The sequence below is a fragment of the Sceloporus occidentalis genome, unplaced genomic scaffold (genome assembly GCF_023333645.1).
Source record: "Sceloporus occidentalis isolate IW3139 unplaced genomic scaffold, rSceOcc1.0.p SCAF_10, whole genome shotgun sequence".
NCBI lineage: Eukaryota > Metazoa > Chordata > Lepidosauria > Squamata > Phrynosomatidae > Sceloporus > Sceloporus occidentalis.
This window is the reverse complement of record NW_028316990.1, coordinates 10,505,816-10,521,758: the sequence shown is the minus strand read 5'-3', so window position 1 is coordinate 10,521,758 and position 15,943 is coordinate 10,505,816. Positions and strand designations below refer to the sequence as shown.

Sequence of the window (15,943 nt, the reverse complement as noted above, 5' to 3'; positions counted from 1 at the left end):
CATTAGGAAGGTTGAGAACCACTGCCCTAAGACAACCCTGTCAAGGGATTTTCAGGGGCTGAGAGTGTGACGCCCTCAAGGTCACCTAATAATAATAATAATAATAATAATTATTATTATTATTATTATTATTATTATTATTATTTATAGTCTGCCTTTTCCCGAAGGAATCAAGGCAGATTACAACACAAATATAACAATAAAATATCACAAGAATACAAATTCACAGTTATAAACAGTCCCATATCCCAACCCTCCCCCCAATTCAAGAGAACAAGAGCCAAAGAGCAATAAAATAGAGATTAAACAAACCTAGTGGGGAGTTGAATCCTGGTCTCCAGAGTCATAGTCCAGCGCTCAAACCAGACTGGCTCTCATAGTACCTATCCATCAACTTTATTATATGATATTCAGCTTTGGTTCAGATAGTGTTTCCCAAACTTTGGTCCTCCAGGTGTTTGGACTTCTAGAAGCTCAAACCATTTAGACCAACAATCAGGAATTCTGGGAGCTGCAGTCCAAAATGTCTGGAGGACCGAAGTCTGGGAAACATTGGTTTAGATTATCCAGAAAAAGAGGGCAAGACTGTTTGCAAAGCTTGATGCCTAAGCAATTCCCAGGGTAAGTGTGCCTCTGAAAGGGTTTGTACTAAGGGCCAGCTAGAGAGACATACTTTATGTAGCATCCGGGGGGAAATTGAAATTTGGAAGCAAGCGCATTTTGTGTCCCAGCCACGGAGGGAGGTTGCAGCAGTAGGCTCCAAAACATGGCATCATTTGGAAAACTGGCACCAAGTCTGTAGTCTTATTTTGTAATGGGTAAATGTGGCCACAAGGATAGGAGCTAGGTACTGAAACAAGAAAATCCTATCCAATATCATACCCAGCACTGCCACCCACCTCCCTGCTCTTCTCCAACTGTAACCCACCTGGCTTCCTTTATACTTCTTAGATCAGGATTAAAAACAAGGCTTCTCTGCTGTTTCTGACCAGGGCACCCAGTGATAGTAGCCCCTGAGCAAGGGTTTTGTCAACAAGGACTCGGAGCTCGACTTTTGAGAGGCTCTTTTGAAAACGTAGCTCCCAAAGAGGGCCTGAGGTCTGCGCACCATTTAAAGGCCTGGATGCATGAAACTGGGGTGAAAGTTTTATTACTTTGCAGGACAGGGCCCTCTCTTTATAAAGTCCTCTATCTGAAAGGCTGCCTAGTCCAGTGTTGGACCAGTCCTGGTCCGCAGGCCATCGGTTGCTGGCACAAGATAGGTTTATAGGGAAAAAACACACAAATGCTTATAGCCAGTGGGCTCAAATATAGTATCAGTCCCAAGTGCATCACTCCCCATTCCCACCTCAAATAGACAATCCCATCCTACAACTTGTCCGTCCCCCGCATTGGAGAGCGGAGGGTCAGGGGCCTTGAAGGTGTCCCTCAACACTTAGCACCTAGGTCTTCCCCCGCTATGGTGAGATGGATTGCATTCCTGTTTAAATTAGAGTTATTATTTCTTAAAATGCACCAGTACACAGCATACATATTTGTAATGGGCATCGATGCCCCTTTTTTGCTTTTGTTGGCAGTGCATACGTGGTTGCCTTAGTTGCCTTCCCAGCCACCCTTGGCTTGCTCCCCATTTGAGTGTTGTGCCGCCAGGGGCCATGCCAGCTGGGCTAATGAAGCCCATTGAGCCAATAGCCTTCCAGCTTAGGATGGGATATTCATAAATTAATGCACAGCTGCTGAAACATGTGCCTGTCGACAAATGGCACCGTGCCACAGAAGCCTTATCACTGGCCACCTTTCAGTAAAATGAGCGTATTGTTAAAGCCAATATAACTCATTCGTGGAAAGGGCTTTTTTCTTTTTGTCAAGCTGTACACATGCAAACAAGAAGCAAGCTGAGTAATTTATTTACCTTTTCAAGATTATGATTTTTATCATATTTCATGTTTCGTCGGCACTGGAGAAATACCATTTTGTTCTCGGTTTGCTTTCTTATTGCTTTGTGCTGCTGTTTGGTTTGTCATCTTCAGACAAGATGCAACTAGGCATCAGCACAGCTTTACTTATGGACCAGGAACTCCTTGCCATGCTTTGAAAGAATGCAGGACCTTATTATTTAGGAACTGCTATCAACTTGTTGGGATTATTCAGAATCCATTCAAAATAATGCAAAAGGGTTGAAAAGCCTGGAATGGAAAAGATACCAGAAGCTTTATATTTTAAGCCCGTTGGATAGAAAAGTTACACACCTCTTGTCTGTAAAGTACTACAAACACAGGCAGCATCCTATAAACAAAACCAGGACAGGCAGCTCTCAGTCTCAGGGAAGGCATGGGCTTCCTCAGCTGTTTGCAGAAGCCTCTACTGACGCCTGGAGTTCTCACAGAACCAGCTGCGAAACTGCCTTTCCTTGCCCCAATGAAAGATATAGAAGTCAGGATCACATTGGGTGAGGAGGAGGAGTCAAAGGTAAGTGCCCCCCTCCCATATAAGGAGCCAGGAGGAGGGTCTGCAAGGCAACCTACAACTGGTGCCTTCCATAAGAGGATGTAGACTCTGGAAAATATATCCATATGGTGAGGTGTTGAATCCTGCATCCAGATGCTTATGCAATTTGGGAAGTTCCTGTTAAATAGGATGGACTTGTGGTTTCTTCTAGGGCTATGAGTCTGTGATCCAGTCCCCAAACAAAGAGATTGTAAGGTTTGCCATTCTGCTACTTGGAGCACTTACTAATCTTTCTCTGTGTTTGGGAGAGAGGCAGTGAAACAAGGAGCAGCTCTCATGGGGTTTCCTGTTACTTGTTCATATCTGACATCAAAAGAACTTGGTTTGTATTCTTCCTTATTTCTGTGTGTGTGTGTGTGATTCCTTCAAACATGCCAACTAGTTCCACTTCTGACAACTCTTTGTTGGAGAAGTTGGTGGAAGTGGACTTTATTGTCCAGTTGGCCATCCGTAAGACAGCCGTCCCCAGCCTTTGCCCAAGTAGACAGCTGACCGTCTGTTGCCCTTGGAGCAGGAGAAGAGGCCGAGGAAGCGAAGGGAGGCCAAAGCAAACCTATAAGGACCTTGGCTTACAAATGCTGGATTTGAACACTGCATTGAGAATCTTAATGCTAGAAATTGTGGGGAGGAGCCATCATATTTTGAATATCCAAAAGCAAACCTTGATTTTGCCATTCTAGATAAGGGATACCATTTTACTACATCATTGGGTTTAATGGGACCTGAGCATCCATGGATTTTGGTATCCATGGGGAATCCTGGCAACAAATCCCAGCCGATACCAAGGTCCTTACAGGCACAATAGTTGTGCCAAAATATGACCCAAAGAACATCCATGTAGTATTTAAAAGCCATAGAAAGAACAGATTTGCACTACTAAGCCTAGCTGACCAGGAGTCAGAAGAACTCTGGATTAAAACCAGAGACATTGTGGCAGAGAAATACAAAACGTTTTTAACTACAGCCAAAGAGAAAGAAGAACCTCACTGGACAAGAGATTTCCAAACATTTCAGGATAGGTGAGAAACTGAAGCAAAGGGTGATAGAAATAAGGTCAGAATTCTGAAGGCGACAGTTCAGCAATCTCTGCATATGGACAGAGAGTATTATAATAATTAATTAATGCAAAGAAACAGATGCATTTGGGAGAAAAGTAGTGAATTAACAGCTTAAGTAGTTGATCAGTGAGTAAATCCCAAGCTTGGGCAACCTCTTCGGTGCGTTTGTTGCAACGCTGCTTAGCAACACAGCAATGCAAGGGTTCCTCTTTCTGAGTTCCCTGCCTGGGTTGAACCCTCTTCTATTGAGAGCAGACTCAAATGGTTAGCCGCCTTCCTTCCAGCAACATTTTACAGGTTTAATTAATCAATGCAGAGCAAAGCAAGAGTAAATTGTGTTATTACAGCTGTTGTAAACTGAGAGGTTGGTTCTCACTGTGAAAGGTCATTTCAGGGAGCAAGCCGCCCCTTCAGCCTACCTGAGGACGCACCTGCGCTTGTCATGTGCACCAGTGCTGCGCAAAACACACACCATGGGCCAGTATTTTGTCTTACTAAAGGAGAACGCTGCTCCCAGTAGCCTCCAGAGAGTATGGCTTGCCTTTAAAACAAGATGCACAGCATCCTTGCCTCTTGCTTGAATCAAAGGCCAGGAGTGGGGTCCAAGCCAGAAGGGGCTAGACCTTGTTGCCTATACCTCTTCTGTACCTTCAAGGTTGACATTGTGGATGGCAACCCTTATGTTTTATGACCTCTTTGCTCTACTCCCCACTGGCACCAGTATACACCAGGACATACTGGTAACTCCTCGTGTGTTTGATGAGGTAGACGCCAAGGCTTCTGCCATAGGTATGTTACTACCATGGTTGCCCACAGAGAAGCATGGTAGGTTATACAAAAACTGCATTCACAGTGGAGAAATAACCCAGTTTGGCACCACTTTAACTGCCCTGGCTCAAGGCTAAGGAATTCCAAAGTCTTAAACCAGGATGCTGAAAAAGTGGTGCCAAACTGGGTTATTTCTCCACTGTGGATGCAGCCAAGAGAGCCATTTTTAAGGAGATGGGCAGCATGGGGCATTTAGGCCTCTGTGACAAGAAGATTTGGGACGCCATCTGCCCTTCAGGTGTTTCTGGACACCATTTCCCCCAGAAACCTCCAGCCAGCAAGGGAGATTGTGGCCTCATCCCTGAATACACTCTAAACTCCAGCAAATGAAGCCATTGTGACCAAAGTCTGGTTTTGCCATTCCCCAGCTGCCTCCTCTTCCCAAGTTAAGGACTTCCCTCAAGTCGCTTTTGCAGGGCAGGGCTCTTTCATTTTCCCAGAAAGGAAGGGAAATCATTATCATGGCGAATGAAAAAGAGACACTTAAAGGAACCGGAAAATGTGAAACTACCTAAGCTCACTGTGAGCAAAACAAACCTGGACAATTTCACTGGGCAAAGATGCATCTATGTCACCTGGCATGCGTTCGACAGAGAGCTGCAGCCCATCCTGACAAGTATACCTGTGTTATATGCATTTGCGACATCTGCTTTTTGTGTATTTTCAAGCACATTTTAAATGTCTTAGGTACTTTATGTTCTAGAGCTTGCACATGTTGTCATGAGGGTCATCAGGGAATCTACACAGCCATTGTGTTCTACTGTTATGCTGATGGAAATTACACAATTCCTCTTGTTGAGACCTGAGGCTCAGCTGAACACTGTGAAGTTTTGGACATGCGCTCATCATTTCCAAGTGGCCAAGTAACATGAAGAGGAAAGTCTGAGCCCCCAGAAGCTGGTGTGTCTGTGACCAGGACTCTGGGGACCCTGGTCACTCAGAGGAGGCCACTGGGCTGGAAGGGTCACTGGTCTGCCCCAGTGAATGGACAGATCGCATGCTGGCCTTTTCAGGAAGCAGCCATCATATACTCTCTCTCAAATCCCTGTTGCCGAGTCTCCATTTTGGGCTGAGCTGTGCAAACGCAGGGCAACTATCCCTGAGCTGCGGATTGAAGAGAATTAACACTGAGGCTTTGGAATTGCTCTCTTGAGATCTGACTACTTGTTGATGAGCTCCTTTTGGGAAACTGCCTCCAACCTTCAGCAATAATAAACATTTCTTTCCTTGGGAATTCCGGAGCAGCCTCAGTCGCCCTTCTGGCCTCTGCCTTTGCCGGGAAAAGGCTATGGGTTTTAGGTGGGAGCTGGCCCCTCTTTCATGCTGGCCCTTCTGGAAGCGGGTGGGCCAATGGGAACATTGAACAAGCTCATTGAGAACTTGTGGAAATGCTGTGTTTGTCTCTTTAATGACGCACCTCTCGGCCAGGAAAGCAGAAGTGTCCGTGACCATTGGAAACTGTATTAGGAGCTTTGAGCACTGCCCTTGGAAGAGGCTGCATTTTGGGAGACTTCTGGTCAGTCAGTGTGTTTCTAGGGGTCTAACAGCAGCTACAGCCACCTCCCAGCCCCAGGTTGATTAAGGTTGCCCCAGAGACAGCTCTGGAGGCCGGTCTGGTGGATCTGGACAGGAAAAAAATATCCTAACCACAAGGTCTCCTTCGCACAACTTGCTTGCCAAAATCCAGAACCATGCCAATGAGAACAAACTGCTTTGACTGGATGATGTACAGCAAATGATTTGGTGTTTCAGAAAGGGAAGAATCCCAAGCTAGGGGCACATTGTTTTTGGGTTCTTGATATCCAGGTTTTCCTCTGAAACAGGGCATGGGGCCCTTTTCAACTCCTCCGTAATGAATTAGCCCAAAGTTATCTCAAGTCATTGCCTCAAAGAGCCAGCTACCTGTTGGAAGAGCGGCCTGATCGATGCAAACTAAAGCAGCCGTGCGTGAGCTGTTACACAGTGGTTAGTATTGATCAGAGCTAAAGGCTGCCGATAGGAATGTAGAGGGAACTGACAGGCGGAGAAGAGGAGAGGAGGAAATGGCCTTCGCTGGTGGCAGTCGTATAGAGAAAAGCCGATAAAAAGTCAATTCCACTTAAGTGAACAGCTGCTAACTAAATATTTTGGGGGGCAGAGCATTCCCTCCATTCCGGAAGTGAGACATCAAACCAGAGCCAGGCATCGACAGGTGAATTTGCAGAGTGAGTTGTGACGGCCGGCCGAGCGGAGTGAGAAAAACGCAAGTGCCGTACAAGTGGCTCAGGCAAGGTCCTCCTGCTGCGCAGAAGAAGCTGGCGGAAGCAGAGATGATCCAAAGGCCAGCCCTTCACTACTAGAGAGTAAACTCTATGAGTCCTCTGGGCTGTACACCAGGACTGGTCAGTGGCCTTTTGGGAGAGAGGCAGGAGGTGCCTGTGATTCCCTTTAGCAGAAGAAAAGAAGGAAGGAATAAATAACAGAATCATAGAGTTGAAAGAGACCTCAAGGGCCACCCAATCTAACCCCATTCTGCCATGCAGGAAGACACCATCAAAGCACTCCTGAGAGATGGCCATCCAGCTGCTGTTTAAGGACCTCCAAAGAAGGAGGCTCCACCAAAATCTAAAAGGGAGTGTGTTCCACTGTTGAATGCTGTCAAAGGAAAAAAAGAGGAAGGAAGGAAGGAAGGAAGGAAGGAAGGAAGGAAGGAAGGAAGGAAGGGGAGCACCAAGAAGACAGAGCGGGGAAAATAAACATGGCATGGAGGGGAGGCTGGAAAAGGTACTGAAACCTGAAGCATATTTTTATCCAAGAACACGATCCGCCCAACACTTTTTGCCCCCTCGCCTTCCCCAGGAGCAAGGAGATTTCCCTTCTACTTACTGTGGGGATTTATTTAAAGCATCCTGTTCTCTCCCCTAGACTAGCACTACTCAGTTCATGGTTACTACCTCTGAATAAGTTATTAATTCTCAGGTGCATTTGGCTGGACGCCTTGCCTTCTTCAAAAGCAGTCTCTCGTTTTTTGTCAATCCTCCTCCTCCAGACCAACATGGCACATGGCGCATAGACCGCAACCTCCAAAAGCTAGCCAGCTTCTGCCCTGGTCCTCTGGCTGCGCTCCTCCTGGCACTTAAAGCGCTGCCTCTCTGCCTGGGGCCCTTGTCTGCGAGTTTCCTTTCCTGAGAAAATGGGACCATTGTCTGTGAAATGGATGGTAAGAAGCTACTTAGTGGAACCACAGTTGTCCCTCCACACTTGAGGCTTTGACTTTGGTAGATTTGATTCTTTGCAGTTTTGATTAATATGTTCTCTCTAGGAATTGATAAAGTGCTCTGATGCAACTCTGCCAGAAGCACAACTTTGACCACAGAGTTGTGCTGGAGAACATAGAAGTTCCTAGAGAAAACACATCTCTAAGCATTTGAGATCATACATGATTGTATGATCAACTTCTGGCATCAACTTCTGGCATCCAGGAGGACCTGGAGATTCCTGGAGAGGTTCTGTAAGGTAAAAAGAACCCACATTCCCCCACATTCACGGGGTCCTTTACTTGAAGCCCAGCAAACATGGAGGGACCACTGTATTGGACTAGAGCGCCCAGATTTACCCGGCTTAGTTTCCATCCTCACAGAAGGTCTTCATACCCAACTTCTGATTTGAGCAAACGTTTCAGACAACCCTCTCTCCTCTCTCTGGGAGTGAAGTTACTGGTGTAACTGGAACCAGCTCCACTGGCCCCTGGACCAGTCCCTTGAAGAAGAATCTTCTGGCCCATGATGGGCATGACTGGTCCTGACACTTGGCATAAACCAGGTGAGTTGATCAGAACAAAGCAGTGGGCTCATTTGCTCACTTTTAATGATGGGAAGCAAATACCTAACAGTGCAGCTACTATTTTGGAAGATGCAGCAACACATTTACTGCAGTTGTTTTAAACCCACAAGCTATTCCTGGTGCCCTCATCCACATAAGAGTGAGGTTTCCAAAGAGAACTGGGGCCATCTGACATATTTGTGGACCCATTCTTTTTCAGAACCAGCCCCCCCCCCCATATTTTTATTGGCTCCTCACCCCAGTCTGCTCCCCCCCCCCCCCGGTCTATCTAGTATATCGGCTTTCTTTCATTACACTTCACCTTCTCAGAGTGGAAGGAACAGAAATTATGCTGGTGAAACCAGAAAAAAGCAAATCTTGGGCAATTTTGAGGGGGATCTGCCCAGAGAGAAGAGACAAGCATATCAGGAACGACAGGAAAGGCAACTCTATGTGCAGGAAAGAGCACTCCAAAGAAGCGCACCTTTGCTCCTCCAGTGCAACACCCACATTGCCCCATCTGTCATCTCCAGCCCTCCATGCTCTTAAATTAAATGAATGCCTCCAAGGGGAGGAGATTCCTTCACCAAATCTTGGGAGAAATGAACCCAAAAGCAAAGTGAGCCATTGCCTTCCAGTCAGGCAATCCTGCCAACTCTTCAGCAGCTTCAGGGCCCACATTTGCCCAAGGCAGAAGAACGGCCCAAAGGCCTCCAGATAGAGGACCTTCAGTAAGAAGTGCTGGCCTTTTCCAACCTGACATGGTTCCTGATGCAAGCCTTTGTTTACCTGAGGAAGACCCCCATTTAGAAGCTTAAACATCTGTCAGGAAGAAGACATTGGGGCTTGAAAGCTGTAAGTGTGAAAAGGATGAAAACAATCGCAAGCTAAACATGAAGCAGTGATGTGGTACGGTGGCAAAATGAGCCAATACAATTCAAGGCTGCATTGTCAGCAGTAGAAGTAATGGTACCACTACTTTGCTTTGGTCAGATCCCAACTGAAATAATATGTCCAATTCTGAACAATGCAGTTCAAGAAAAACATAGGAGAAGAAGTGGTCGTGAGGCATTGGGATAGTCATCTTCAAGTATTTGAAGGGTTTTCCAGATAGGTGATGGAGTGTCAATGCTAGTCCTGCTCTAGGGGATAGAATCAAGGGGTTTGCATAGCAAAAAAGCAGAATCTGGAAGAGTTTCTGGACTACAACACCCAGAATCCCCAGACCCCAGGGCTGCTACTAGCTGGGGAATTTTGCAAGCTGTAGTTCAAAACAGTAATGTCTGTTACTGTGCAACCCACAATACAAAATAAGATACAAAGATAACTGGCGAGATATAAGATATCAGAAAGAAAGACAAATCTAAATTGGAAACAATGAATTATATTGAAAAGGGAAATCTATAATCGATAATAGATCTCTCATGTCATTTTAAAATTATTTTTAGAATATAGGGTAAGTGACTGGAAAAAGACAGGACAAAAGGGGAAATCGTAAATCATGGTTGTTGGTGGAATCAGGAAGACAGTTGTATGTCTGGTTGTTTATGGCTAAATGTAAGGATGAGGAGATCGGAAAGAGGGAAGGAGGGGAAGGACAACTGGGACTGTATGGATGAATATACTGTATGTGTGTGAAAAGGGAATAAATATTAAGGAAAAAACAGTCATGTCTTTCTTGCAAGAATATTTCAAAGATTGGAAAGAACCGCTGTTTCTGAGGATGGTGGACTCTTCTTCATCACCAGTTTTGAGCAAAAATAGGAAGCCAACCTTTCAAGAATGGTTTTCCTGCAATGGCAGAGGCCTGGGCTATATGACCTTTGTGGTCCCTTCCAGTTCTCTTAGATTGGCTGATAAAGGAAAAAGTGAAATGATGCAGCCGACTTCCTTGTTGCCAGGATGCGTCTTGCCCCAGATTCTGTCTCCAGCAGGAAGACCCCAAAAGGCAGGAAGCGACTGGCTGCCCCCCAAAGCCCCATGTTCAGGCAGGCCATGGGAGGAAGGCAGAGGGGCTGGTTCTGGTTCTAGTTCTGGAGCGGAACTGTGGGGCAGAGGGAGAGGCAAAGGCATGCTTTGCAGGAGGACGATGAACTCGCCCACAAAGAACTGGGAGGGATTTGGGTCCACTGTGCTAATCGACAGCTTACAAGGCTGTAAAATGTTAAAATTTGTGCTACAGAATGCCTGGGATAAAAAAAGAAGAAGCAGCCCTTTCCACCTCCCACGCAGTGTATATAATTTAACGTGTGGAAGCAGCCTCCAGCATCTAATTTCCTTTCCCTTCCCCTCCATTGTGAGCCCTGCTGCTTCATATATGGAAAATGAAAATGGAGATATCAAGTTCGGGTTTCTTCCCAGCTGCTTAATTGCTGGCTGCTCTTCTGCTGCTCCTGCTGAAGTCCACCACGGTTCTAGCTGGAGCGAAGTGGATTTTTCACATGCATGAAAGAGACACACATTTCCATCAAACGCCAATGTGGGACGGCAGGGAGACCCTCCTGGGGAGATCATCTTGGGGTCCCTGGTTTCACTCAGAGCCAGGCTTTGCAGGCCAGGCTCCATGTTGCTCCAAGGCCTTCTAGGTTAACAGCCCTTCTTCGCATCCCAGTCTGCTGCCACTCCTTTCTGGTTAATGCCTCCCAGCTGAGCTCAGCCGCATGCTTAGCTGGCCTGAGTGACAGAAAGCCGATGCTGACCACTTCATTATGAGGTGACTTTACTGTCCCCTTTGCCTCCTTCTCCCTTTCTGCAAAGGGGAGGGTGCTGACCTACTCCCATCTGCCTTGTGAGATTCCCGGCCGGAGGCAAGCAGAAAGGAGGGATAGGCATCCGATAACAAATAAATAAACAGAATGCTGCACCAGGTAGACTTTCCAGCTTTTGTATGCTTTTGGAATAGTTTAGCTCTGCTTTTCATTTCTGTTTGTGTTTATTTTTGGGTATGGAATTATTTTTAGATTTGGATTCAGCCTCAGGGAACCTTTAGGGCACAAGGATAATTCGTACACAATAAATAATTGGAGACCTTTTATCTGAAAATGGGACTGAACTGGAGACCTTCTGCATGCAAAGCTTGTGCCCTGCTGCTAAATTAGGAGCTTTTCCCACTCAGGCACTGTTTTTCCTCCTCTAAAGCCAGCTTTGGGAGTGGTAAGGGGCTGAAAGACCCAGACGTTTGAGGGGGATGTTGGGGTTGGACTGAAGCGTTTTGGAGCTGAGCAGAGCAGTGGAGGATACAGGGCACACATCCAGTCCTTTGAGGACCACAATTTGTAGAGAGGCAAATTCACTCTAGATCATAGGGGCTTTGCCTCCTGACCCCTCAGATCTGGCCTGCTGCCGGACTCTGGAACTTGAATGGACTCAGCTGGGTCAGATGGACTTTCCTCTGATCTCGCCCAGCCAAGCTTCAGTTGTGCAAGCCAGGCAGCTTTTTCACCCATGCTTGAGCCTTGGGTCAGAAAGCATTTCCCATGTGCTGACTTGGCCTGAAGCAGGAAACGGGGGAAGCCTATTTGCACAAGAGCCGGAAGGACTGCTGGTCGGAGTGGACAAGGCTGGGTTTGGTGGACAGCTATACAGCTGCCTCCTGGGAAGTTAGTCACTTTTCTGACTCCTTCCTAGAAAGTTTCTAATGGCAGGACAGAAGCTAGAAGATGTGGGAGATAGGCCCCAGACCTCTGCAAAGATCAGAATTACAACCCTTTCCCTAAGCAAGGATCTGGATGCAAAGAAGGAAAATGCAAGGACATTTGGTCAGTTTCTCTTCAGACTTCCTCTTTATGTTTGTAGTCAAAGTCCAGTGTATTTGTTTTCCCAGCTCGTAAAAGACACTTTAACCTGTTTCAACATCCCTATTTTAGTTCTCCCTTTTTTGCTCTTGTTAAACTATTAGCTGATTTGTATTGTTTAAAAGTGCTTACCAAAAAAATTCAGAATGGGTGGTTTGTTTGCTTTTTACAAACCCTGGAGGAAAAATGCCAAGATATGGGCTCTTTGAGGCCGAGGACCAGCGTCTCCTCCTCCAAGGAGTATCATGATGCTCCAGTTGCTCCAATGATCTGCCTTTTTCTAAAGTCGTAGTAACTCTCCATCGGCCAAAAGGGAGAGAGACGCAGTGTGGCTGCGAGAGCAGCTGGATGTTGGCAAGGCAAACACGATCTGCGTGATCAATATCTTTACAAGTCAGAGGGAATCCTAGCTCCCAAAGGGTTAATCCGCAGAAGCAAAGCCATCAGACTGTTTAGTGAGCTAATGCCTTTATTGATGGGGGATGCCTTTCAGGCTGAGTTGGGGGAAAGGCAGAGAGGAAGGGAATCTCAGGATCCAGAGAAGGAAAGAGGAAAGCCCCAAGGCCTGGCAGGGAAGGAAGGAAGTGGCCACAAGGCTCTCTCCCCAGACCCTCCAAACCTTGGGCATGAACCCACACATCAAGCAGCTGGAGAATAAGGCCCAGCACTCAGGTGTCCCTTGTTGTTGTTGTTAACTGCCTTGGAGTTGACCCTGACCCATGGCGACCCTATGCATGAGACATCTCCAAAACCTCCTGTCATCCAGTGCTCTGCCCAGCTCCTGCAAACTCTTACTCATGATCTCTTTAATAGAGTCCATCATCCATCTAACATGCAACCTTCCTCTCTTCCTACTTCTATCCACCTTTCCTAGCATCACTGTTTTTCCCAGTGAGTCCACTCTTCTCATGATGTGTCCAAAGTACGCCAGTCTAAGTTTTGTCATCTTGGCATCTTCCAGGGAGGTTTCTGATTTGATCTGCTTTAGGACCCATTTGTTTGCCTTTTTGTTTGTCCATGAAATTTGCCAGGCAAATTCCAACACAAAATGGACAGGGCCGCTGCCTGTCTTTCCTTGTCTTTGACAAAAAACTGCTCTTTCCCCCTTTTCCTGGAATCCCTATGCAGTACAGTAGCAGCACTGTGTAACCGAGGGAGTCTCCGCTGTGAAATCTCAGCTTACAAATGTTATGATCTGTGTCCTGTGGACCATCACAAAGCACCTTCGCAGCGCGGCCGTGTGTCCTGTGCAGTGGTTAATCTGTCGCCTGCGAGGCTCTCCTAAGAAAGGCTTCCAGCTCTCCTTCGGCGGCCAGCCTCTCTCTGCCCAGCCCTGCTCTGGAGGGCAGCTTGCGGTCAGTGCCAAGGACAGTCAAGGTCCAGGTGTAGCGCTCTGGTCACACAACTAAAGCCTGCTGCTAAATGGATAGATAGCGACTCCTCACTGGTGACCTCCCCTGCGGTCAGCAGATATTGGCTTTATTGAGAAAATGCCAGCTGCAGAAATGTTGGGAGTGACCGATAGCAGGGAAGGCACCTGGAGTCTTGTGGCCTGAAAAGCAGCTCACAGACGGAGGGGCTGTCTCTCTGCAAAGGAAATGGTCAGGAATGGTCCCTCAGCCTGCTATGGAGGAAGGCAACGCAGCTCCAGAGGTCCCCATTCACTGTGGGAGGCTGTGGGGGGCATTGCGGGGTCTGCAAGGGAACCCCAGGGACAGAAAGCAACTTCAGTTCCCCCATAGCAGGCAGGCAGGCAGGAGATAAATGGTGGTGTGGGGGGTGGGAGAGATTCATGGATTTGAGATTGGGATTTCCTCACATCTAGAGTCTCTCTGCCACTCTGCATTGTTGCTTTTTCCATATGACTGAACATATGGCTTGCCATAGTGATTTGAGTGTTGAACTATGACTCTGGAGAGCAGAGGATTCGAGTCCCAGCTCAGCCATGGAAACCCACTGGACAAGTCACACATTCTCAGCTTCAGGGGAAGGCAATGGCAAACCTCCTCAGAAGAAATCTTGCCAAGGAAACCCCATGATAGGTTTGCTTAGGGTCACCATAAGTCAGAAATGACTTGGAGGCACACAACACACACACACACACGCATTACCTATAGTTCCATTACACTTTTCTGCTTCTCCAGAGACTAGGATGAGCAGGCTGAGGGACCATTCCTGACCATTTCCTTTGCAGAGAGACAGCCCCTCCGTCTGTGAGCTGCTTTTCAGGCCACAAGACTCCAGGTGCCTTCCCTGCTATCGGTCACTCCCAACATTTCTGCAGCTGGCACTTTCTCAATAAAGCCAATATCTGCTGACTGCAGGGGAGGTCACCAGTGAGGAGCCGCTATCTATCCATTTAGCAGCAGGCTTTAGTTGTGTGACCAGAGCGCTACACCTGGACCTTGACTGTCCTTGGCACTGACCGCAAGCTGCCCTCCAGAGCAGGGCTGGGCAGAGAGAGGCTGGCCGCCGAAGGAGAGCTGGAAGCCTTTCTTAGGAGAGCCTCACAGGCAACAGATTAACCACCGCACAGGACACATGGCTGTGCTGCGAAGGTGCTTTGGATTTTTTTGGAAAAGAGATTCCAGCTCAACATTAACTTCATTAAGGGCTGTTCAATAGTGAAACACTACCTTGGAGATTTTGGTCGAGTCTCCTTCTTTGGAGGTCTTTAAGCAGAAGCTGGAAGGCCATCTGTTGGGAGTGCTGTGACTGAGAGTTCCTGCATGGCAAAATAAAGGTGTTGGACTGGATGGCCCTTGTGGTCTCTCCCAGCTCTATGGTTCTATGATTCTATGGTTAGTGCTTGGATGGGAGGCCGCCAATGAATCCCAAGTCCTCTTGGTTCAATTTCAGAGGAAGGAACAGGCAAAACCACCTCTGGGGTTCCTGGCTTAAGAAAACCCTATGAAAACATTGATGGGGTGGCCATAAGTCGACAGGTGCCCTGAAGGTGTGTGTGTGCGCGCACACACCCACCCACCCACCATTTGTGCCAAAAAGCACAACACAGCCTCTCAAATCTTGTGTGCATTTTCTCCTCTCTCATTTGCACATTCAGGTTTCCAGTGCCTGTCTGCCTGAAATGGTGGCAGTTGTAGGCTGTGTGTGTGTTTGTGTGTGGAAGGAGGTTTCTAGCTTTATCAAGAGAGATTATTTCAACCCAAATTATTTTGCATTGTAAATGTTTAAATCTACATTAAACCCAGATTAATGCATGAAACAGCCTGGGAGAGTATTTACTAAGGGTTGGGGTGGGTGGGTTGAGAGATCAAGTTATTATGGCCCTTTCCCACCCAAAGTCCCATTTAAAAACACCGAATTCTAAGCCTGGACCTATGAAAATGTTTCTAAAATTATGCTTTCCTTCAGAAAAAAACCCTCTCTCTTTAATTTTGCAGACAATCTGAGTCCTTTAGCACTTATTTTTACACAACACAACAGGAATTAATAATGCAGATAAATCCTAAATAAATCTGGATTTGGGTTAACTATGTCTTGAGGTTTAGTGCGCTATAGGGAAATGAAAAGGGGCGGAGGCCGCTCTGCCCCGAAAGCTGTCTAACGGTGGGCTGGGGGGGGGCTGGGGGTCCGGCAGGAGCTGAGCTGGCCAATCAAAGGCCTCCTCTCTCATCGGGGGGGGGGGGGGGCTTCCAAAGATCTTGTCTGGATGCAGGACGCTGGGTAAGGTCACGGCAAATGCAGTCCCCAGAGCATTATAGGGCAGCGAGATTTGTCATAGTCCTGCTACGGAAACCCAGAATTCTCATGTGAGACAAATCCCACATCTCCCAAACCCTTTAAGAAAAAGAGGACTGGGTTCAAATACCAAAGACAAAACTAGGTTTGCAAAGGGACCTCTTCGGTCACAGCTGCCTTCTCTAGATCCCTTAGAATCAGAGTTGGAAGAGTGGTCTTTTCCAACTCTATGATTCTAAGAGACCTCAAGGA

General features: G+C 47.1%; 1 protein-coding gene across 1 annotated transcript in view; it reads right to left on the bottom strand.

Moving 5' to 3' along the window:
- ZFHX3 (zinc finger homeobox 3) overlaps positions 1–15,943 on the bottom strand; it is a 231,408-nt gene that overhangs the window by 109,708 nt on the left and 105,757 nt on the right. The window lies entirely within an intron of this gene.